The sequence below is a fragment of the Falco biarmicus genome, chromosome 1 (assembly GCF_023638135.1).
Source record: "Falco biarmicus isolate bFalBia1 chromosome 1, bFalBia1.pri, whole genome shotgun sequence".
Classification (NCBI taxonomy): domain Eukaryota; kingdom Metazoa; phylum Chordata; class Aves; order Falconiformes; family Falconidae; genus Falco; species Falco biarmicus.
The window spans coordinates 112,468,687-112,495,290 of record NC_079288.1 but is presented as its reverse complement, the minus strand read 5'-3'; the positions used below and the strand labels follow the sequence as shown (position 1 = coordinate 112,495,290).

Here is a 26,604-nt window from a genome sequence, read left to right as displayed (position 1 = left end):
TTAGTATTTAATTTTTTCAGAGCGTGAAGCTGCTCTGCCAGGTGAAGAGTGCTGTGGAGACAAGGCACAGCAGGAGTTTAGGAAGCTTGGGGGTTTTCCATGTCATCATTTTTTTCTGGGCTCTGAGTGCAGCAAAATAATTAAGATTCGTGTAATTAATAAAATTGGAAATCTGTGTAACTTCTGACTCTCTATATGCAATGAATGGTATGTTAAAAATAGTGATTCACCTGGTTTGTACTGTTAAGATGAAGTGACATGCTTTGCTGTTTTTGAGCAGTTGAAAGAAGTCCCTCAGTAAATACAGTGTATCTACTTGACTGGGTTTTTATTTCCCAAGTCATCCAAACCTCACTCACATGGCACTACATAGCAGGTAGTATTTTCATGATTTTGTCTTTGCTAATTTGGTAAATAAGGAAGGGAGTCTCTCTGTATTTTTTAAATAGCAGCAAGAATTTAAAAGCTTAACACTGGCCTTGACCAGTCCCTGCGTCAAGACTAAATGATGCAACATAACTTAAATCTGAGGTCCCCACATCTGCTTCCTTCTAGACCTGCTTTAAAATTCATTTGTGCTTTAACATTTACAGAAAGCTCCAAAGACAACTGTGAGTTTAGTGGAGACTTGCAGTTAGTTTTAGCAGTTGCCTACATATGCACATGGGTGCTTTGCAGATCTTGTTGTCCCATGCTTGCCACCTTGGTCTTTTCTTCTTTCTGTCTTTTATGTCTTCCCTCACAGATCCCCGAAGAGCTGGGGAGAAGCCCAGCTGTTCCAGCCGAGCCCAGTGATTTCATAAGGATTTCATTCGAGCAGAGAAGTCCACCTCTGCAAAAGTGTAAGATAGCACATAAACCACCTGAATGCTGTTCTCTTTCACTTCAGCAATGCAGAAAGCATTAAAATGAATGCAATTATTTCTACTGAAACTCCTGTGCCTGTGGTATTTGCAATGGAACGGAGATTAGAACTTTTAGATCCAGTTGTTTTCTTCAATCTTTTAGCAATTCCTGTGTTCTATAAGGGATCTGACAGATCATTAACAAATACTACCCTGTTTTATAACAAGTGAACTACAGTTTAACTTTTGTCCTGATGGGACAAAAATCCTAGTGGTATCTGACAAAGTCAGGAAGGGTAACATAGATGGGTATATAGAAGGGTTTGAATTCCAGAGGAAATGAGAAGTGGAAAACAAGAGAACAGGTGATAATCCCAAGCTAAATGCAAATAATTAATGGAAGCTGCTAGGAGGGAAAAGAAAGGAGCAAGTAAAGAAGTGAAGAAGTGAAACATAAGAACATCCATCTGATTTAGTTTAGGTATGCTATACTGGTCTAAAAAAGGAATGAGCTTGTTCTCAGCCCTGTGGGACTGATGCATTTGCCTGTCAGCTTGCTGCAGGTGAGCAGAAGGGCTGCAGGTGGTCAGGGCTGTTGGCAGTATGTGACAGCGTTCCGCCTCCAACCTCTGCCTGTGCAGTGTGAAGAAACACACCAAGCCCAACATCTACAGCTTGGGTGATGTTTTACACCCTGACACACAGGTGGTCACAAAAACATTTACACCATCCTGAAAGTCACTCTTACTCCAGGAATGATAAACTAAGAAATTGTCAGTGGTGTTCTATGTGGCAGGAGACAGAAGAAAGATAGTCTTTTAATACTTATAGGTAAAAAGTCACAAGGCCTCATGATACAACAGATCAGAATAGAATAGGAAGGGATGTCCAAAATGCAGGACTGATATGTATCACATTGATTCACAGCCAGAGGTATCATTTGAGATTAAATAAGATGCCAACCACTAGAGTCAGCTCTCTGCAAGCTCCCATTTGAGTAGACAATCAATCAGCTACCTTATGACAGTCACCAAATATTGTAACGCTGGGAAGAACTGGAGTCACCACAATTCTTACATTGCCAGGCATTCTCTTCAGCTCACATCAGAAATCAATCTGACACAACAATTTGTTATTAGAAATATATTGAATATGGACCATCACTGGAACAGGATCATAACAAGCCATTTTTGGTTCATGGATAGGTGGGGCTTTCACATGTTTTCCCTCTTGCCTCATCCCCGAGCTAGTCTGCATTACAGCCTTTTGCCAGCACAGATATATCAGGGAGCAGTGTGGTGAGGTACAAGCTTTGATTAAAGCAGGAGATACTTTGGCAGCAGAGGTCATTTGTGTAGCCATAATCTATTCTAACAAAAATTTGCTTTTATCATCCAGGAATACAGTGTTAAAACAAAGGGGTGATTTTTGGTTGGGTATTTTTTTGGCTGTTTTATAGAAATAGTATCCTTATTTAGAATACTTTCAATATAGGCATGAATTTTCCCTAGCATAGAAGCAGCCTGGAAGATAGTATAAAGCAGCAGATTTTTTTTGTGTGTGTGTGTGTATTCCTTCCATACAAAGCACCTTTTGTGCTGTTCTGAACTGCCTTGAAGGAGACAATTCTCACTGCCCAAATCTAATCACCAAGTTGAGGTGCTTTCAGCCTGGAGAGTAGGCAAGCACCTGAGTTAGGCACCTTTCTGATGAATGGGCCATTTTACTTGTACTCATTTAAAGTACTTCTGTATTTTATAATCTGTTTCACCCAGCTGTTGCCACATGCTAAGTGAACATTATATATGCATTAGTGCATTCTTGGAGGAAAGAAGGAACACATCTTTACTAACAAACACCACAGTTTTACCACAGTCCAACATCATGCAGTGGTTCCCTTACCAAATCCCAGAATGTATAAACAGGTGCAGTGTCCAAAGCCACATTTTCAGCATCTCATCATGATTTATTCCCAGCTTCACAAATTACTGCAGTTTTTTAAATGGCACCAGAAATAATTTCCTGCCATGTTTGTGATTTGACATACCTATCATCCACTTCTAGACCAATGGGTAAATGGGATGTAATACACAGCCTAATTCTAATTCAGAGTTAAATGCTGTCCATCCTATGGCTCTACCACAGAACTTTTAGATGCATGTTATAAGAGGAAGAGGACACAACGTTTCTGGCAATTAGAAAAGCATGCAGGGATTTACATGTGTGGCTGCATCAGATAACAAACCCCTTCCAGATTAGGCAAGTAAGTGGGGTATAATCAGACTATGTATAGTTTTGTCAATGTTCAAGGAATATACAAACTAATAATCAACATGACATTTGATTCTTCCTGTACCAGTTCTCAGTAGTTCCTTAATCCTCACCCTACTCAGGAAGAAAAGGGATTTTTGAAAGAGGAAAGGGTCAAATTGTTTTTCAAATTAGAAAAAAGAGAACCTAAACATTTTCAAATTAATCTAGAAAATGGTTCACCTTGCATGGATTCCATCTGCATGTCCTTCTGGTGACACAGGTGTATATTCCTGGGCATACTAACAACATGCTGAAGAAGGTAGAGGAGCTCTCATGACTCCAATTCATAGAATACAGAGATTTCATATCTTCCATATTCAGTTCTCGTGGATTACAACTTTTAAAGCATTTTTGACTCCCAAACAATGTAGTGGAATACGAGAAGGGTGAAAAGTATAATTAATACCAAGTAGGACATGTAAAAACGCAACTTCCCTGTGCCAGAGAAGCAATGAGTTTCTACCTGGTCCCTTTTGGGCTAAGCTGTTTGATCAGCTTCCCTCAGTCTCTGTGGATGTCCTTATACTAGTCTAATTGAAGGACCCCTGTTCTCTTTTTATTTTTGCTCTATGAAAAATGCATTTGAGATGTCTTATAATGAACTTTGATATGGTGAAATGATAATAATGTCCTAATTATATATAAAAATGTAATTACACTTGCTACTATTATAGAAAAACTCCCTTTATAATGAAGTGTTATGTTAGAAAAAAAGATTTCATTATAGGCGGATTCCTTTACTTGTTAATTTGGCCTGCGATTCATCGCTTTAATATTAAAAAAAAATTCTCTCTAAGTTACTTTTGATGTTTCTCATTTATGGTTCATTTCTCTGCTCTGGCACCTTAAGATGCCAAAAATTACAAACTTATTTAAGATATACTTAAAAATGCACTAGTTCTTTAAAAGGAAGATGGGAAAAAAAGAAGTAAGAGTCCTTTTTCTGATAAAAATATTTTAAAATGTAACACAGAATCAGGTTAAATACTATGGCTGTGTTCTTCCTGACCAATTGCCTTTGCTGTTAAAACTTTTTTCCTCAGCGTATTAATAAAGAAAGGTAGTACTGAATACCTAAAATTGTTCATGAGGAAGAATAGTACTAAAAATAGACCATTCAGAAAGAACAGATCAACGAAAGAAACATCCAGTCACTTCTGAAGGTTGTAATAATGGGACAGTCCTGAGCAAAATCTGAACAAAAGAAAAGACAAGGAGATAGAATGCACAAAACATGATCTCATGTCTAATTATCAAAACTGATAGGAGTTCAGAATACAAATATTCTCCCTCCTTTACCCTGAAAAAAGTGCTTTATGTGTTTTTATGAGCCAGCAAGTTTTCCTCTGCATTATAAGGAGTTTGTAACTAATACCCTGTTTAAAAGCCAGAGTGGGGAGTTGATGGTAAGGCAGTGATTTACTAGTAACTGCAAAAGATAAAAGTAATTTTCTGGAACAGGAAATAGCATTTCCCAACCCAAAACATAACATGGTTATCAGGTGATAAAATGTCTAACCAATTCACTACACAGTCACTGTGAAGAGACATCCCCTAAGATTTTTTAAATTGGAAAAAAGAGGATTCTTAATAAAGCATACATCCCAGCTTATATCGTCTTCCCAAGTGCAGAGTTCAGTTTACTTTTGCATGGAAGCCTCCTGCACCTGTCCATTTGCTGTTTCCTGCGCTTTGTTATATTCAAGGTGGCCTCACTAAAAAAGCCTCTTCCCCAGTAGCCAGCAGCTCTCAGGGCTCCAGCCCTTGTGGGGTGGGTAATGGATATACCTTGTTACAGTGCCTTACAGAAGTAAACAAAGTGTGAGGAAGAGGTCCATGTACCTGAAAGCTTTTCTGTACTGGAGACTTAATTGAAGATACCCACTTCTTCCTACAAGCTGTGCTTCATTTCTGTCTTTAGATCACCACAGCTGTAACACCTCTGATGACAAAATTTATTTTTCCATGCATAACACATTCTGTATGATGCTTACACTGCACCATGCTCTCCACTCTTACTCCTTTGACAGATACTTGTGTGGAAATAGCTTTCTGCTCTCTTTGTAGTTCACATTTGTATATGCCTGCTAGCCTGCATACAAAGATAGAAAGATTCTGAAGGTCCATCTTTGTAGGCTCAGTAGTATCTTGCAATATTTTCCTTGTTTCACACTCTTGCAAAGCCACACAAGGCAAGACTCTCAGTCCTGTGAAGTTTCTCACAGAGAACATCTAGGTACCAGGAGGTTTGGACCACATAACTTTCCTTGCTTCATTTTGCTTATTTGAATAAAGACAGATCCAGGAGCACTTACTGTTTAACAAATATGATAAAAAAAGTGAATTTCAACATAAATATTCTAACTTAATTGAGACCGCATCTGTCCAACTCCATGATTTTACCTGCATTGGTCAGGAATTCTGGGTATTATTTTCCTGGCCCACAATATAGGTAGTGTCTATTAAAGTAATCTGCAATTACTAATATCTTGTAGTGATAGAATTTGGTCTGACATTTTATTCTTACTCTCTGTATAGCCTAGATCTGTCTAGTCCAAATAATTGGGATAAAATTTCAATATTTGCCTCTCTGACATTAAGAAAGTAAAAAAAAATTTTAAAAAATTAAAAAAAGAGGGTTAGGTTGGGAGAGAACAGATCAGAAGTTTGGAGTACTCACCAAACTAAAAACTGGACATTATACTTAAGAAGTTTCTAGCTGTTTCACCCTGTCAGATTTGAGAAGCTCCCACCAAAAAAAAAGGATAGTGGGAAAAGCTTCAATAAAAAGACATTCTTGACTTAAGTATGGAACAGGCATTTGCTAAAGCAATGTTCATGGGGACAGGGCCAGTCTTACACTGTGTGACACCACTATCTCACTTTCCAAAGGATGCTGCACCATGCTATTACACCGTTGTATTACTAGACAAGATTATTTCTTTCCTGGTTAGAAAATTGACATTTTAAAAATTATTCCCATATGCAAACTGAAATAATATATTATTTAGAAAAAGAAAAGTGTTCTGATAGATACTAAGCATGAGCGGTTGGTGTAGATTCAGATGTACGATACTGTACTTTTGTCTATAAGGTATAAAAAGCCCTGCTCATGATACAAGAGTATTTAGCTCCTCTAGAGCATCCTTTCAAAGCATCCACCTAATGAGTTCTTACAGCAGCCCTGTGTAACACACTTAGTGATTCATTTCTTCACAGAGCATATCAGATTCTCATCTTAGTGTGCATTTAAACTTACATAATTCATTCCATGAAAATAGCTTCAATGAGGCCCTACACCTGGAAGACTGAGAGAGGAAGGGATATGTCCAAAGCCATAGAACAATCACCTGTAGGACTAGGATATGGGCAACATCAACAGGGTGGACTGTTCTTCCAGCTGCCATAATAGAACAGCTGGGTTTTCTTCCAGTTAAAACCCCCCAGTCAAGCTTCTTGCAAAATCAGCACAAACATTTGCAATGTCTAATGACCTAAGTTTTGAGGATATTTTTGGTTTTGCAGTTGGAGATTCTAGATATAAAATTAAAGAAAAAAGAGATCAGCTTAAGATGAGGTACTGAATATATGCATTCTTAACCTATTGCATTCTATAGTGCTATTCAATCAGGATGTGAAGAAGGGCAGAACAGGCTTTTAAAATGGAGTGACAGGTGTAGTCTGCAACAGAGCAGTAAGTGTCACCAGAGATGCAACGCTATGCACTCCCACAATGCAGAATTCCCCACAATTTTCTTCTTTGTCAAAGAAGTGCTCACATGAGTAACTGCAGATGAAGCAAAATTGGTTCTATGGTGGAAAACTAGTTACAATTTTAATCACAGAAAAAGTCTGAATTAATAAAAAGGCATACTTTATTCTGTTCCCTTTCAGGCCCGTGAAGAGTATGTTGGGATTCCTCTGATGTTTTGATAGTTTTTTGGAGTGTTATTTCTGATCGTATGAAAGTTATTGGAAAATGAGGGCCTTATTTTCTGCTTGGTTAAAAACACAGTGAAACACTTTAAGAAATGCCTGTTTCGACCTTAATTATGTCCCTGTTACTCCTGGCTATGCAGTTTGTGATTCCATATAGCTATCCAGTGGTGAAAGGAGTCCTCTCTGTCAGCCGTGCTTACTCCCAGACCCTTGCAGCATCTGCCTTAACATACTTGCCTCGTAGCTGCACTGATGGGGCCCTGGCAGGTCTACTAGGCCAATGGCTACAGAGCTCAATGGGCATTTAAAATTAATTTACTGACAGCACTTCTGGCACGTAGAGATGCTAATGTTGACATACAAGGCAAGTATTTCTTCTGTTTGCAAAGCCTTACATAGCAGAGCAATCACAGTGATTTTTGACAGAAAGCACACCTTTGAAGGCTTTAAGATCCTTGCAGCCTTTAAAAGTTTCATTCTAAGCTAGCCAGTTGCAAGATATTTCAAAAGCTTAAGCTTCCCATGATCAAAGGCACTCTTGAATAACACTATTATGTTCTCCTCCTTAAATCCTGTCGACTTGGCAGTGTTGGTGAGGAATTGGCAATTTATTGCTTCTACTAGTGAAGCATATTGAAACAGGCAAACTGCATGCATATAACTCCTCAACAGCGTCACATAGTCTGTTGACATCTCAGGATCTGACAACATGTAGCAATATTCTGAGAAAACCAGATTGCTGTTTATCCTAACATTTAATATAGAAAGCAGAAAAGTGATCAATGTTTAGTAATACCATTGTAGGCAAGACAAACGTGTAGTTGCCACTTTGTACTCATATGCTTTGAAAATAACACCGATTTGAAAATAAAATTTGGGATCAAATTTTCAGTCTCTGACTTAAGAATTTCTTCCCCAGGTTTGCTTGCTGTCTTGTCTGCAAAGGCAGGATATATTCAGACAGCAATTTGCAGGTGCCAGGTGGTTCACCTTATCTTCTTATTAGCATATACAAACACAAGTTTTGCATTACAAAAACCAGATGTTCATTCACATTACTCACATACCCAGTTTTGCCAATAATAAATGCTGTTAGTGATGAATTTGTGGTAGACCACACAGCTTCTCACCTGTGTTTGCATTTATTAGCATAAAGTAAAAATATTCAGTCGGACAACTCAACTGTACAACTTATATCAATATATGGCCTCCCATCTCAGCAACGTTGACCCAAGGTTGTAATCACTACATGGTTTTAGTTCGGAGTGTCTCCTTTGGGGGGCACTTCTCTGCCACTATCACAGTATCTCAGACAATCTTTGTCCCAGTCTCCCACACTTTCATTTGTTGCAAACTATTTTATCTCTCTTTTTGGATAGCAGAGCTGAATATGACTAAATGTGCAATTTGTCCATGGAACCTCCGTGATTATTCATCCTTGTCATTACAAAAAACACAACCTCTCTTCCTGTCAGGAGGGGAGAAAGAGTGTGGGGCAAAAAATAGGTATATTGCAGCCTACTGCTGGGCTATAATTCCTATCTGTTGGCTCAAGCTTGAGGAACACTACAAACAGGAAGGCAAGAGTGGCTCCCACCAAGAAAATGAGCTGCTGGAAATGCCGCCAACTCAACCCAGCTCGCTTCCTTACACAGGTCTGTGACCTACCTCTATCTGCTTGCATTCTGTTGTAGTCTAAGACCCTGATCTTGGCTTTTAGTTTCTTGGGTTATTTTTCAAATATAAAGTAAATAATTTTAAAATTGCAAAATATAAGCACCTGTGGCCACCTCCAAAAAATTTGAATCAGATCCCCATATTCTGCAGGTGTCCTGGTTTCAGCTGGGATAGAGTTAATTTTTTTTCAGAGGCTACTACAATGCTGTGCTTTGAATTTACTATCAGAATGATGTTGATAGCACACTGATGTTTTCAGTTGTTGTTGGGTAATGTTTACACTAAGTCAAAGACTTTTTAGTTTCTCAGGCCCTGCCAGCAAGAGGGCTGGAGGGGCACAAGAAATTGGGAGGGGACACAACCAGAACAGCTGGCCCGAACTAGCCAAAGGGATGTTCCACACCATATGACTTTATGCTGAGTGTATAAACTGTGGGGTGGGTTTGGCCGGGGCCTTCTGACTGCTGCTCAGGGAAGGGACTGGCTGGGCATTAGTCACTGGGTGGTGAGCAATTGCATTGTGCATCACTTGGAGTTTTTCCCTTTTGGATTTATTCCTTTCTCCCTCTCATTATTCTCCCCTTCTCCCCTTCTCATTATTATTGTTGTTGTTATTATTACATTTTATGTTAATTATTAAATTGTTCTTATCTCATTCCACAAGTTTTACCTTTTTCCCAAATCTCCTCTCCCTCCCTCTGTGGGGTAGGGGGGAGTGAGTGAGCAGCTGTATGGTACTTAGTTGCCAGCTGGGGTTAAACCATGACAGCATGCAAAATGAACAGGCATGCAAGTAGATAAGCATAAGCATTATCATCTGCCAGTATCTACAAATTGTACAGCTATCTACTTAATAAAAATACACATCTGGTTCTGTTTTTCTGTGTTCATTAGAAGTTTTGACTTTTTTTTATCCGTATCTTATCTGAAGTCATACTGGGGAACATGAATCATTTTTGGAAGTACCAGCAACCTCCACTAGCAAAATGAAGAAAGTAACATCTAGGACCCTTTGGCAGTCCAAATGTGTGGCATTTCAAGTTTGTCCCAAAACTAACTTATATGACAGTGCAATATGAGATGTCTGTCTGTTCCTTAACAGCTTGAAAAATATATGAAAGGACAGCTTCAGATGAGATAAGCATCCCAGTTCAGCCACTAAGGCGCACTCTTCATTTACCAGGACAGGCCGGTTCTTACACTACTACAGGTACAATTGTGTTTGTACTCAAACTCCTCACTATGGTTTTGTGTATACAGCAAACCCACTCACTAGAGGGGAAAATTGCATGATCAAGGATCATCTGCCTCTTCACTTTTCCTCACCAAACAACACTAAGCACTGGCCCAAATCTGTTGTAGCCAATAAATTAAAACCTATGAGGAAATGCTAATGGGCTATCTTCTAGCAATCACGATAAAGAGATTTTTAAGCTGCAGAAGAAATTATATGCTCTAGCAAAAATGTCTGACCATACAACTGACCTATCATAAAACAGGGTTTTGTCTAAGCAAAAAAAATACTTCAGTAACAGATCACATTGCTTCTACCTTGCATACAAAGCGCAGCAATTCTGTGTGGCAGAAGCAATTGTATTTTGGGGGAGGCAGAAAGGTAATATTTGCATCAGTATTGCAATGACAGCTGCATATATGGCAGTAAGGACAACAGAGAAGCACTGCTCACACTGAAGTCCTCATTCAGGGAGAAATGCTGAACAAGTCAGGAAAACAATGCAGGAAAACCAGTGCTGTAACTGTCAAATAGCTGGAGATGAGCATTTGCCAGGAGTAACTGGATCAGCAGTGCTGAAGACACCTGCCTAGTCACCATCTCAAAAGAGGGATGGGCGGGACAACAAACCCTTGCCACAATCTGTAGCTGTTTTGTCAAATTTACTTTTGCAGAGTATACTTCTCTTACTTCCCTATACCATTTATGATGCATGGACATTATCATAGTTATTTCTGCAATAGTTGCAGCTGAGAAGCAGAGAAGATAATCTAGAAGAATGATACAAATGAAGGAAACAGAAACAAACTGCTACAGTTACAATATAGAATAGTGTCCTAGGCAAAGGAAAGAGAAATGCCTTAAAGACTACATTTCTAGATACCTGTTAGCTTTACTTGAAATAACCCCCAAATATTCTTATCCTAATTAGATATAAATTAAAAGATATAGAATCATTTATTAGAATAAATTAGAAGATATTTTCTATCCTATTGACCTCAAGAAAAAAAACAACCAATAACTGGGAAAAGACTAAAGTTTGCAGTTCTAAATTCCAGGGGTTTCTTTAAAGAGTGATTTCACACACATCACTTCCAGGTTGTCCAGTATGGACCAGCTGCCATGGAATGAACAGTATAGATTGCTAAGTTGTTACAACACCACAAATGAGAGAAAAAAGCATAAAATTTGTGGAGGTGCGGAGGCAACTTCAATTACCTCAGTAAGGAAGCCCAGATAATTTTCTAAGTCCTGACAAATCCAAATATTTTTAATGTGTACAGATGACAAAAAACTGGAAGTCTGTAAGCAGAAGCTCAACAATGCAGCAGAGAAAGTCACACACACTCATGACTCTTTTAAATAAAGTCTTGTGCTCAGTGCTAGAGAGTCGCAAAACACTTGCACTCATTATGGCACGAAGGAAGCACTCTCTTTGTAGCAACACTAATGAATCTGCTGTAATTTTAAGTTCCTCAGTATAGATAACCACTTGCTTTATAAACAGTCTACTAAATTCCATTTGGTATTATCAAGACCGTTCACAAAGTGAAGCCTAGTCAAGTTGATTAAGTGCAGCAAAATATGCTGTGAAGTTTGCAAAGAAGTCAGGTAGCTGAGTGATAACTGACAGCTGGGAAAATCATGCAAACAAGAAATAACTCATAATAGAATATTACTTTAACATTCCAAAATAAATAAAAAATATATATTTGGGGAAGAAAAAATATCAATCAAAAAAATGGGGAACGAATGGGAAGGTTCTGTTAAGGTTGCATCTTTAAAGAGAAGCAAAAGTGACAATCACCAGGATACATATACATCAGGATATAAATAGAGGAGCTCCTGCACTTTATCATAAAGCTGCAGTGTTCAAGCAGAAAAAACTGCTGATGTTGATAGTAAACCAGGAAGTCAATGAAGTCTGCATAGAAGCTTTGCTAACTTTTGTAGGGTTATTCATTGCCAATGAGTTAGTTATTCAGTTTCAATTATTTCAGTTGAAGTGTATTCATTCGCAAATGCTAATTTAACATCCATGATGAAGGTAGGAAATGTGGAGGGTCCCAAACACATACTAATCACATAACTAAGATCCCTTTTAGAAAGTATTAATTGAGAATTACAGTTGCGATTAATCTGTTGTAGATTTTCAGAGCTCTTTTTCTTGTTGCAAATAAAACTTTCAATACATCTGTAATAAACTGGCATGTCAATTATTTTTAGGCATAGAAATGTCATAAAAGACAGACATTCTGCCCCAGGAGCTGTAGAAACTGCAGACTGAGTCACTGCGCAGCACTGTGCAGCAAACAGCAGTATTTAACTAAAGCACTGATCCTTCCATTTTTAAAAATCTCTTGGTTTTTTTTGTGTACCACTGCCAACTTATTCAGAATTACAGCAGCCTGAGTCCTAGTCTTTAGGGAATATCTGCAAGACATTTCAGTGTCTGATTCTTCAAGTAGCTCATTAGGGTGATGAAAAGCCACATGATGAAGGGGCAGTGCCATGCTTGAAGAGCTAGGGGTTCCTGTTGTCGTGAATTATTAACAAGTCAATATTTAGTGGACTGTTCCTGCCTGCCTGCTTACAGCAGGTGGTACCCACTGCCTCTCACTTGGAAAGCATCTGCTTGCTCTGAGCCTCCCCAGAGCTTGCTACAGTCATTTGTTCGATTTAAGACAGACACTGTCATTATTCCATGCAGCACTTCACAGAAATATTTCCTACTAAATGCTTGAACCATCTAAGCAGCACTAGGCAGGCTGCAGGCCTCATTAATAATGCATCCCTGCTTATCAATAGATTTAGACAACTGGTATTTAGAAGCTTCTTCAGAAGGAGTGGGTTTTTTCACACCAGTTAGCTTCATTCTGTCAGTTCCTTGATGTCGACATTACATCCAACTGAGTTCTGAAAGGCAGAGGTGCTAAAATTGTATTTGAGCTGCTCCCTTGCTTTGGAGCACTATTTGACTGATGTAACTCTTAAGATCAACCCCTCTGTTGCGTTATTCTTTGCTGGTTTTGGGGTTTGGGACGAGGGGTGGAGGTGAGGTTACATTTACATTAAAACAGAAATTTGCCTTTATCTTACTTAAAATATATGGAAGCATTGGCTTTGCATTCTCAACAAATTCAGCTTCCACTAAAACTTCTCTGGACTAAGCTTGCAAGTGAGGGAAGAAGATTCAGTATTAGTTACCTTATGATTTGCAGAGGAGTGGCAACCACTTCTGGAAAAGCATTAGGGATGCTAAAAGCAGAGTAACAAATGTCAAAATTCTGCCCAAATGAACAGCAGTGTAGACAAAGTAGCTATTGCCCAATTTAATACAGGGGAAGGGAAATCAAAGGTACAATTCCATGGGGTGGGGGGGTTAGGGAATAAAGCAAAAAAAAAAAAAAAAAAAAAAAGCAGCCTTGAGTACCTGTGTCATGAGTATAGGGAAGCCATGCTCAGATCTGTATTGGTTCTGCTAGTAAGTCTTCCTCCTGGGTCAGGTTTCCCCTCCATCAGCCTCTTGGTGAATCCCACAGCCTTCAGTTGGATTTCTGCAGTTTTCTTGTTCGGTGGGCTGGTTTTATTTGATATCCACAAACCGCTGTGGTTTTTGTTGTTATGGTGGTTTTTCTTTTTTTTATGAAGGACTCAGGCAAACTAGTAGAAAAACTCAGTATGTACAGATCTTATCTACACTGTCACCTTTGTTAGAACTTTACAAAAGTCTCTTTCAGCCCTGTTACCTCCATCCCTGCATGAGAAGAAGCCACTGTTTGCCAGGGTTTCTACCTATTCATCTCTAGCCGATGTGAACAATCCATTCAGCAAGTTCACAATTTTTGGTAGACCTGGAATCCTCCAGTGGTTTTATATCCCCTTTCTCTCTGTCTTGCACAAGGAAGCCAATCTCCACAGTTTGTTTCTTTCATTTGCTATTTGCTTGACATAATTCCTTGATTCTTCATTATAGGAAATTTTCTAAGGTGTTGTTTGGCTTTTTTACCCCCCCTTCAATTACAGGAATGAATTAAATGAGAGTGACTTCAGCAGAAAGTATGGATACATTAACATACAACAGCAATGGACAGTTTGCTGTCAGGCTAATTGCAGATTGCTTTTACTACATAGATTAGTTTCAGTGTAGAATTGCTGGCTGCTAATGAAATAATTACATAGCACTTTTTTATCTGGGCCAGTAAGATTCACTGTGCATGCACAGATTAATCACACATGCACAGCAGATTTAATACTGCTTGGACCTATCAGAGATACTTAGCACATCAAGCAAAATTCCATGTGAACAGCTCATCCAATCTGCTGTCCAAGGCATAGTTCATTTAAATGCCCTGGTTGCTGGTAAATTAAGGGCCCGATCCTGTACCCATCATTTGAGAAATGCTCAACCAGCACCAGAAGAATTGGATGCCATATGTAGTGTACTTTGTGAATAAACAAACACTTATTAAAATGTTGACACCTGCACATGACTAGGGCTGCTGTATGCAGTCTCAGAATTTGCTGAAGTTCACAGGAAGATAAAGTTTGTTCAAAAAGGGCAGAATATGGCTGTAACAAATAGGAAGACACTCGCATTATAAATCAGGGAGGCTGAGCTGTAGGTGCAGCTGCTGCTGTGCTTACAGCAGAAGTGTCCCTTTCAAATATCTGTCAAGAACTGAACAAGAAACCCAAGTCTGTGATGCTCCAAGGACAGTGATATGGGGAATAAAGCCACAGTTTAAAAAAATACATATTTTGTTCTAATACTTTTATGCAAATATATAAGAAATGAAATTATTTTAATTGCAACTCTTCTAACTTCTTTGAATTACACAATGGATGAAGCTTTCTATAATGATACTTATTACAGGGCATTGAACAATCATACTGAAAGGACCTCTTTGGAAGGAGCTTGCATCGTATCCCTGTCCACAGCAACTAGGTTACATGTGATTTCTCCAAAGATGTAAGAGCATATTTCAGAAACATGACTTCTGGATCAAAAGGAAGTTCAGTCTCTGCCTCTTAATTCCTCAGCCTAGCTAAAAGGTGCCATTGGTAACTAATTCACAGCTCTGTCAACCAGTAACTATGCTGTTGTCAAAAAACTGGTTTAATAAATTAAGAAGTATTATTTAAGCAGAGGTACTGTAACGTACAGGGAGTCAAAGTATTAATTACGCTCTCCTTTTTTTGCATTTTGAAGGAATAGATTCCCTTATGCCATCATTATATCCCTCTAACAGGGTAAAATTCACCTGTCATTGTAGAAAGCAAGCATTCAATCTTCTGCCCTATCTATATATAATCTTGATACATATCTTCACATCCTCAGTGGACAAGAGAAAAAGCAGTAGACAACAGGCAAGTGCAAAAGCAATGAAGGAGCAAAGTAGTGAAGAAGCAAGAAATTGCACATGGGCCTCTGTTTCTACAGATTCAATGCCTCTAAACTGTCAGCAAGTGCTGCAGCTCTTCCTGAAGCTGAAGCAGTAGTCACCTAGGAATAGGTGCCCCGAGCTTCATACTTTGGCTCAGAGATGGAGAAAACCTTTTAAGTCAGCCTGTTCTTCATCAGGACAGTACAATTCCTCTGTCCCACCACGGAAAATTTTTTCACCCTTAGGCTAGTCTGATTTTTTGACTGCCATCAAATCAGAATAAAAATTCTAATTTTTTTACACATTTATTTTCTTGCTTCATGGATAGTTTGAAAAAAAACCAACCAATAAAATACAACTGTTTTAATAATTTTTAAAGAGCTTTGAAATCACTCACTTTATCAAGGCTGATGAAAATGACAGTAGTGTCAGAGGGTAACAGGTTGCTAATAAATACAATAGTTTAGGAAAGTGCTATTCTTGTCATGGAAAAATATATTCTGAGAAAAATAATACCACTGTAATTCATTTTTGAAAGCTATAGAGAATTCTTGGATGAGGAATGCAGTTATTAAAGGCAAAAGTACACAATATGTTGTAATGAAATGGTTGTGCTACACACTTCATTAAACGTTTTGTGAGCCACCTGGGAAATTCCAGCTCTCCCCCCTCAGAAGGAAATGTTTTACGCTGTTGGATCACTAGAGGGAGCACACAGAGCAAGACAAACAAAAACACTGCCTTGGTGGCTCCAGCCTGCAAGCAAAGCTGAACAAGAGGAAAGATTGACCAAGGGGCTACCACGATTTGTATTTATTCTTCCAGTGCAAGAATTATGGTTACAGGATTCATTGAGAAAGACCTGAACACTTCAAGCTATCAAAAATGAGTTGATATAGGAATTCTGAAGCTCGTTCTGAGCAACAGAGTGGGGAAAAAGTTGACAGACTGTGCATTACACATGTCCACTGGAAGAAAACATACTTGTCATACAAGATGCTGGAAAGCTTAAAAATTCAGAGCGCACAGTAGGGAGTCTTCCAGAAGGATTCAAAGAACTGATATGTTTTGAATGTGTTGACTGTTTGATTTACAATATTTAAAGGTAGAGAATAAAGGGGGGGAAAAACAGTCAAATTTTGTATGAACCTCAGAGGAACAGGAGCTAAAGAAGGGCTGAACTACAGATGTCTATGATATTTTCACAATCATTTCCGCAGCTTATCATTTTTGTAAAAAAAAAAAAAAGAAACAAAACCAAACTCCTGACTCCATGCTTGAACATTATGAGCAGTATTGCTGAAATAGTATTGTTTAGAAAGCACATTTTATACTTCTAGTTCACTTTAATCCAATATTCCTTTTCAATGATCAACAAAAGCTACATTATAGACAGAAGAACCAGTGCAGAGGAAACTGCACTTATATCACAGAAGCCAGTAAGCTGCCAAAGTGAATTCACCATCATGCTGTAAACTTGATGTATACACCCAGCAGAGTAAGGCAAACATGAAGATACTGTTGTACAATGTTATAGAAATAATATGAACTATAAATAGTAGAAACTTCTCCTTTTGCTCATTGTTTATCAAAGCCTGCAGCTGATTAACTTTACTGTTTTCCCTTAACCAGAATTTGCAATATGCTTACTTGAATACTGTAGCATAAAATATTGAAATTTTAAAGTAATGCTTTCATTACTGTCTTAGAGTAATTGCAATAACAATTATCTGTGCCCATATCCATAAGACTCACACTCAGAAGGCCCCTATGGAGATGAATACCACACAGCCCCAAAAGTGTACCATCTGGCACCCCCAGGCTTCACTTAAGACAATTTTACACTGAGTCCAGTGAAACTTTGATTAAAGACTGACTTTAGTTTGAATGACTCTTTTCTCCCCAGTCCTTGGTGGAGGGAATGGTACTGTCGCATGTTGACACACTGCACTGGGTGGTATGAATGCACCTAAAACAGTATTTCAGTCAAACTTCTTTCTTGAAACTGCAATTAGGATTTTTAGCAGTGAAATGCTATTAATGGTCAACAATGAGGTCCACCTGCCAGCCTCCCTCCTGCAACCCCTCACAAATGTGTCTGCGTATGAAAAAGCGAGTGTAGGGGTGGGCATGCATTTTTACATGCAGCAATCTCATCTGTGTGGAACTCTTGCTGGGTCATTCTGTAGGATTTTGTGGCAGGAGGTAAACCCAAGCCCTAACCTGCTGATCCCAGTAGCATTCATTTCTAGGGCATTCATGACTTTTGACGTTCCATGCATAATTTTCTTCCTTTAGGCACAATGTTAATCTCAGTCTACGAATGGCTTCTTCAATGGCTTACTGTGATTATTTCACCAGTTGAGAGCTCACTGGTTGTGCTGTATTTGTGTAAGAGGCCGTAACACAAGACTATTCCTACCCTAAAGGTAATAACTTTTTTTCTGTTATATACATACATAATACAACTCTATGTCTTTCCATAAGTGCGCATATATATATACGATACACTAAAATAAGTCTGAAGTACATAAAGATTGCCAAATCAATCATTCACAAACTGACAAAAATACTTAAAAAAGAAAGGAAATGGTGATCTTAAGGTTATTTGTACAACCTTCAGTTTCTCCACGAAACACCAGAATAGTATAAACATCATTACTGCTTCCTTTTTTTTCTCCCTACGAAATGGCTGCCTTATTCAACAAACGTTTACATATTAAATGTAAATGTAAATGTTTAGTGAATGGATCATTGCAAACCTTGTTCTCACACACTCCACATTTCTGCACTAAGAATAAAATTATTGACTTATGTTACCAGTTTTATCGTGCTTTACAATAAGCATGCATGTATTTTCACATACACAGCCTCCACCAGCAGAAAAAAATTATTATTCCCATTTTATAGATGGAGAACTAAATCCCAGACAGATTAAAAGCAAAATGTCAAATGACCACTGATTTTCTTAACAATACTGAGATTGAAATGAATTCTACCGAAGTACACTCATCTTTGTTGACTCCGAGACCATTTACTTCCCCCCCCCCCCCCCCCCGCCCCGTAAATTCCTCCTGAACTTATTACATACCATCCAAATGGGACACTAAAAGAGCTAGGAGTCCTATAGACATGAGTCTTCTCTTGTCTTGCCTTTTTCTGAAGACTTTTTCTCTCTGCCATGGTACTAAATGTAATGCCACATACAAGTCCCATTTAGCCTAGCTCTCTTGAATGGCAAGCTAGAGGGCTTACGTTAAGCTCTTTGTTCACTGTATTCTACCAGGAAATAGAAGCAGCCCCCTGAAGAGGTTCTTGTGGCACTGATTTTGGCAAAGGTAGAAAGCACGAGGAAGTGGGGCTGTAGCCCCTGTTTCAGCACTTCTCAATAACAATGAACATGCTCTCAGGTGTATGAGGTGGGTTTTCCTGACCAGTTGTTCAAAGCCATCACACATCCCCCTACTTAGTGTGTGCATGCTCCTTGGAAAAGACATAGGATGAGAATTTTTCCTCCTTGTGCAATTTTTGTTTGCAAAGCTGAAGAGCTCTGCAGGGAACTGAAATGACTAGTAAAGTCTGGTTTAATACAGCTTTTGGCCATTCTTGCTTCAGTTCTGTACCTTTTAACCTCCAGGGCATAATTCTTCCTCCTAATCAATCCCCTTTTGCATTACTTATGGGTTCTCTTCTTACTTTTAACAAGCAGTTTCAGATAACTATCATTCTGGGGAAGTTCTACACTCTTCCTACTAGTATTCAGCTGCTTGCTGCTAAAACTTTTTTGATCAAAGTTGTTATATGCCTCCTCCATGTTAAATATGTAAGCTTCCCAGTACTCACTAAATATCCTCACTAAAGTTTTTCAGTTTGCCTTTCTAAGGCTCCAAAAATACAGATTTGTTTTACTTTTTCCAGAAAGAGAACTGGACAAAAATGAATCTGTTCTAAGATCAGTTTTTATGTCCAGCCCCTTTAGATCTTGCTGTTCAGTGAAACTAAGCATAACACATCATTGTTTTTTGCTGGTTCACTGAATGTTCGGTACAAAAAATATCTATCTTCATTCACTTCCAAGAATATCTGAGACCTGACTTTACTGGAAAATAAATTTGGGGAAAAAAGTCACAGTATTCAAATGTCCAGTTTTTTAATTTTTTGTGCCTTCATCTGGGAAAGTTAAAGTCTTCCTGATCACATAAATTCCACTACTTTCTGCCCCCCGCCCTACCTCACAAAACGGATATCATTATCCAGCTCTGAACCTTGGATCTTTCTCAACATCCCTCTTCCCAGTGGTCCCATTTTTTATTTCACTGACAATGCCATCTCACTGCCCATGTTTAAGTTTCTCACTTTCCTAATCCATTTATACATTTCAACTCCTTAATCCAGAGCATATAATGGCTACCATATTTCTATCACTACTACAAGATTTGGTTTGGTATCCAGGCTTCCAGCAGTAAGAGCAACAGCCAGTTCCAGTGATGCAGCCAGTGTACTTGATGCATCCTTTCATTTACCATTATCATGTTTTTCTTAATTTCATCCTCATGCAATTACACCTCTTTCCCTTTTACTGTCTGTAGAAGGCTTTAAGTGTTTAGCAAGTTTTAGCAGCATTCTTTCCCACCTTCCTAGTTTAGAGCTTGTTTTACCAGTCACGTCTGCTGTCAACCTAGGAAGCTCTTTCCTGTAAATTCCTTCTTTGAGGGAAAAAAACAATTCCTACATGCATCACAGAGGCAAAGCACTGTCATACCTTCATAAAGGCATCACACCCTGATTTGTCAGGATTCAGGTGAAAAGATCTGAATCTACGTTCTCAAAGACCAAGTCAGGTTCTCATGAGCTTCAAGTGAACTAAACAAAAATGAGGGCTCATTTTATGGGAACACCATATAAGAGCAAGAAATGTTTACAACATTTTACTTTATCACATGGCCAGCACAGGGATTACATCTACCATTAGGGAAAACTCATAAAGTAATCCACCCCCAGTCCCTGCAGTGGGCTTCATACTCCAGGACTATGCTTCTCTATGAACTTATTTTGCCACTACAGTCCCATTGGCCTCTGTCTGTTACCATTTCATTTAGGAAAACATAAGACTGGAGATGTGCAAAACAGAGCAGCAAGGGCCCAGGGAGAATTTATTATTCTTCTCAGTCTGTTCAGAAGTTTTAAGTGCCCTCACAGCAAGTTAATATAAATATATTGCCTGGTGGCACAATACATTAGGAAGGTAAAATCTCAGCCAACATAGCATCAATCCCCTTGCTCCCACACCTACCCCTAACCTTCTCCTCTTCCGGGAAGCGAGATACTTCCCAGAGTATCTTTTAATAGAATTAGGAAAAGAACATTAATTTTATGCTTAAAGAGTTGAGGATTAAATCCAAATGTAAAAGGAAATAAATGTTGCTTCAACATAAGGAACAGTAACACATCTTTTCTTTTAAAACATGAATAAGAAGGCAGGATGCTATAGGACAAAGCCTCTTGCCATATGAAATCCACATTTTGAGCTGCTCAGATAAGAAAATGTTTGCAGCTCCATGAAACCTTAAAGCTCTCTGTGGTATTTTCATCACCATTGCTCTTGCCCTAAAAGCATTTGCCTTGACATTCCTTACTGCTGGTGCCACCACACACTCACAGGCAACAGGGCACAGTCTGGGCCTTCTTATGCTGAGATGTGAAAAATCAATTGAATCCCCAGCAGATGGAATCACTGGTGCAGAAACTGACTAAAGACGAACAGTTATTCTGTGATACCAAACCCTTGAAAGAGGATACTGCAAACACAGACACTACAAGAAAAGAAAGGGTGATTTAATTCACAATAACTCTCTGCCTGGTATTGTCATTTTGGGGCTCTGCCCTTCCACTGAGATGCTACTATTCACTGGTGAATTAAGAATTTCTCTCCAAATATTTTTCTTTTCACTGGTAACACACAGATATATGATAAGGTATGATACACACTGATACATGACATCACTATACTGAAACATACAGAATATTTCTATTCCCTTACCATTATGCATTAAACATAGACAAGACTGACTGACAGCAGCCTCTTTACATATTGTGACAGGAAATACGATTTTTATTTCTATTTCAAACTTGTGCCCTTCTAGGTTGTATATGCAAGATATATGTATATTTTACTAAATAATGTCCAATTATTACATCCTGTACATAGTATTTGTAACATACAATTTAGTCTTGGGTATGAATAAGTCCAGTCTGACTTATCTTTCTTCCAGTTTTTTTCCTCCTTCTTTTTTTCTGTCATTCTCTATATTTTCTGCTGATTTTATCAGCACCTTCTCACCTCTCTCTCTAGTTCTTTGTTTCTCTCTTTCACTTCACATATTGCCTTATACATCTGTGCTAACATCCAGCTGAGCTGCAGGGAGAAACTCCTTTAGTGTACTCTGTTTGTGTCAGTCCTATTATAAGATACTCAGGATTTTTTTTACATTTTTTTACATTTGAAATCTTCTAGTATAAATATAAATAAGTTATGTCATCTATTCCCGAAAGTATGTTAATCATAACCCTTTAATCATAATCATATACATATTTGGAAAAAAAACCCCAATAATGTATAGCTGTGCATAGGAATAGATGTCAGAAGATACATGTTCTTGTCTTGGCTTTTGCACAGTCTTGTGGTTGCAAAGAAACTATCTGATTTTGTTTTCTAGTTTAGTTTTTACTTGTCAAAATACATGAATAATACTGGCCTACTTGATTGGGCGATGGTTGATTCAGCTAATGTTTATAAAGGCTTTGAAAACAACGACTATGGCAGGCTAAAGAGGTGCAACTTGTTATTAGCTGTCAATTACGTTTTATAGAAAACACCGTGGCTGAACACTCATCAAACTCGTAAATTGGTAGAAAGAAGAAAATCAGAGAAAAGAAAGAGGGAGAAGAGTAAAGACTGGTTTGAATCAGAATATATTGGAGCCTGAGTGTGATCTGAGGCAACAAACGTTTACATGAAATCTTCATAATCTGCACAGCTACTCCTTACCTGAAGTATGAAACTGCAGCATACACACAGAGACTGGTCAAAATGAAACTTTCCAGTTTTAAATTCTCCAGCTTTCTGTATGAACTCCGTGCTGTAACTATACTGATGCTAATGGTATGAGGTCAATCAACTTTGATCTATAATGACAAGAGCACTAGCTCCCTAATTTAGTGGAAAAAAATAAACTTTCAGCAACCTTGAACACTCCCTAAGCACCACTACGTGTGCTTCCTATCAGACTTATAATTGAGCACACTCTAGCGGTCTCTAGCATGCTAAGAAAACTGTGCATACAAAAGTACAGTCAAACAGAACAAATGGGTTCATACATTTAACTGTGCAATATGACACAAGGGTTCAGCTGTGGACAACTCACCCATGGTCTTCCAGTGGTTTGAGAACCTCTGGCCTAAAGACTGATGATGTTCCATATTTGCAATTTCTACCTTCTGTAGGTTGTGTCTCAATGAGATTATATAATGCTTTATAAATTGGCTAAGCAATTTATGGGAAAAAAATGCACATCAATACATTAACCAGTTTGAGATCATAATTTCTCTCTAATAGCCTTTCTTTGACAAGAAGAAAACAAAAGAAAATTAAAGCTGATAGGGCTGTTCTAGTAATGTCAAAAGTTGGCATTCTTTATCAGTCTTTAACTTAAAAGCAGTCCTTGTCAGAATAATGATAAAGGCATCACAGAAATTTTGCTTTTCATCTGTCTGACATATAAATCAATGATCCAGGAAACAAATCATTATATATGTATTTTTTTAAAAAAGTGAATATAAAACAAGCCAGCTTGTCTACATTTTATATTCATCTTTGACAGAGTCAGTTATACCATTTCTCTGAGCACTCACTCACGGTTAAAACTGCTCCCTCCTCCCAGTTATAACACTGACCCCGTTTAGAGAGCACATCACAAACAGATGCACTGAAATCAGTTGCCTTTTCCAGGGTGTGAGCTGCCATAACGGGCAGCTTTGCTTTCTCTTGGGAACAAGCACTCTCTTTACCACCAGGACAAATGACCTGTAGGAGAGGTATCCAAGGCTAGACACTCTATTTCCTTATAAATGCCAGATCAGATCATAACACATTACTGTGACTCACTGTGTTAATGACCGAGCACTTCGATTTGCAGGGAAAGCATGCAGACCTATCAGACTGAAGCCAAGCTCTGTGTATGTCAGAGTGCACTTCCTTTCTAAGCAGACACACTACTTTTGTAACTTCACTTTCCCTTTCAGTACACAGCTTTGAAATTCAGTTACAAACAGACCAAACCACTTACATTAGCTATAAGCGAGGCTTACCTTACAGCAATTCTGATCTGTTGGAAACGGTGTAAATGATCTGTTTTTCACATTAGGGAAGGGCGGTTTTCAGCTCTCAAGGGGGCTCCTCTAGGATTCTTCACTTTGGATTTTTTCTTTTTTCTTTGAGTGCAGGTCCTCCTTCTTCAGAGTGGGCAAATGCCAACAACTATATATACTTTCCCAGAAGTACAAGGCTCCACCTCATGCCTCTATAATCCTGAGTGGAGAAGGATTACTGAGCCTAAAATATAAAACAAATGCTTTTTCAGGCTTGAATGACTCAGAAAAAGAGAAATAGATCTATTCAATATTTTTGGAAGAAGAAAACCAAAACCACCCTACTACACGAACAACTATAAGTAAAGAAAGAGGAGGAGAAGTAGAGAAGGAAAATAAAGATTAGATTATAGAATATGGGATAGAGAGAAAAGAAGATGGAATCAAAAGCCAAGGATTACAAATAAGAAAGAGGAGAGGAGTTTAGTAATAAAGTACTAGAAATAAAATAGAGTACTAGAAATAAAAATATTTACTTTCCCTTTGATGCATCTGTTAAGATTAACAGAGGTCTGAGAAAAAAAATGCAAATACTAAATATATAGTGAATAGAAAAGCTTCCTGAAGGAAAAAAAAAAACCACAGAAGAAACAGAGGAAATTAGAAAGAGAATGCATGGAGAGGGAAGGGAAAATATAAAGGTGTAACATAAGGACATAGGCCTTCACATTGGTCACCAATTCAACTGCCCTGTAACCACAGCCAGCCGTATTATGGAAGCCTACAGCAGAACTGCCCACCGGATATTCAGTTCACATCAGGCCATGAAACACTTAACAGAGCACTGAAGTAAACACAAGACTTACTGCACCAAAATAACACAGAGACAGACAGCAAAGTAGAATGTGGCATCTCAGGTTCCCGCAAAAGAGATATTTTATGTTCAAATTCTCAGAAAAATCTCAGAAACTGTACCCCTATGCTCTACAGGAAAGCTAGGAAAATGTTTATTATCGCTAACACCCTGAATTTCCATGCAAATCGAACAAGGTGCATGAAAGCAGGGGACAGAAGAGATGTCAGTTCAAGGTCCTTTGATAACACAACTCAAACAATGCATCATTCTTGTCAGTCAAGGTATTCACACGCTTATATGTCTTCCTCAATGTAGTGTTCAAACACATCCTTAGATGCAGGAAAATACTCAAATGCATCACCAAATTAGGAGCATAAGAATAACAGTGTTCATTTCTATTCATGTCAGATGGACTATATTTACTTCCAAGTCTGAGAAATCTGTGAAAAAAGGTCTTGATTCTTTGAACTGTTACTCCTAGACTGTTTTCAGAAACTCTCATTAACTGAATTATTCTAAAAAACAGTATTTGAACTTAAGTACTTATTGCAATGAAGAACTGCTACAGCAATAGACCATGCAGATTACATCTCCTTCCTCTGCCAAGGATATTAGTCTCCTGCTCACTGTGCTTTTATCTGTGTTTATCCTCTAAACTAATTGAAATCACATTTTTATCTTCTACATGGCAGTCCCTCCTATTGTTTCCATCTTAAGGCAACAACTTAGTGGGGCTCGCTCTCTTTTTTTATGAAAGTGGCATAAAAAATAGTGGATAGAGAAACAGAACAGCTTTAGTAAAGCTGGTTACAGTCAGTACATTTTAGCTGGTTAAGTCTTACATTTTCCAGCAGAGAAATTAAGAAACAAAATGAAACTTGTCCAGATACTACTTTTTTAAACAGCACCTTAAACAAAACCACTTATTTTGCTTTAAAAGTTGATGTTTTCTCCATAAACATTGCATTAGGTTAAAGATAAAGCAAGACCAAGTTCTAAAAAGAAATTTTTATCTGATGTAAACAGCCTTTTAAAGAAAGTCTCATAAAAGTGTTTCAAAATTATATACGCCACTACCAGATTACAAATTATCGAAGTCTTGTTGTTTAGTCTTATTTTTGTTATGAAGATGATAAAAAGTTTTGCTTGCTGTCTTTTCTTCCTGTTGCCTTCATAAAACTGCATGGAAATTCCTCTGAATCATATTTCTATGGAACAAAAGGTTGCCTTCCATTTTTAGAAAGCTGGATTACCTTTTCTATTAAGCTAGTGAAAAAACAAGTCACAGGAATGTTTGGAGACAGAAAACGAGAGAGGGAATGAAAGATAAAGTGAATTTAATGTAAAAATAGAAAAAATGTGGAATTATTATTTCTGCTTTACTATTTATGTTTACCTGCAAATGAATGTTCTTTTCTTTCCTTAACATGTTCTCGGTGTTTAAAAGGGTACATATATTAGAAATCAGTTTGCATCTCGCAGAGAAAGACGGTAGCATTTATATGTCTGTATGTTTATGTCAGAAGAGTTAGAAGTATGAGAGTATGAGTCCTATATATAGATGTACTCAGACATATACTCTTTATGGGCTTCTTGGTCCCACAAACAAACCTTGAGTATAGGCAAAAGGATGTTTCCCTTTTCTACGCAATACCAACCGCATGTCTGGTTTTGAGCAACACAATTACTCTTGCCTAGAGTCAGCAGGAAGATTCAGTAATAACATCTGAAGAGTACAGAATATAGATCAGTCCTTGTTAAGTTTATATTTGATAGGAGTGTCATGTTAGAGAAAATGCATGAGCACAAACTCTCCAGACAGCAGATTGGCATTATTAGCTTTTTCCCAAGCAACTCCATGACGCCTGTTTTCAGGTGTCCTGATGAATCAGAAGTACCTTCCAATAGATATAGTGAGACGAGAAGCAGGAAGGTCAGACAAGAAAGATCTATAGGTTGGATCCTTCATCCCTAAGGAAAAAAAAA

General features: G+C 38.2%; 1 protein-coding gene across 1 annotated transcript in view; it reads right to left on the bottom strand.

Annotated features, from left to right (window-relative positions):
* TTC29 (tetratricopeptide repeat domain 29) overlaps window positions 1-24,046 on the bottom strand; it is a 213,923-nt gene extending 189,877 nt beyond the window's left edge. The window contains exon 1 of the mRNA XM_056326730.1: window positions 23,763-24,046. The gene's annotated coding sequence lies outside the window, so the exon portion shown is untranslated. The remainder of the gene's footprint in view (window positions 1-23,762) is intronic.
* Between the last annotated feature and the right edge of the window lie 2,558 nt (window positions 24,047-26,604).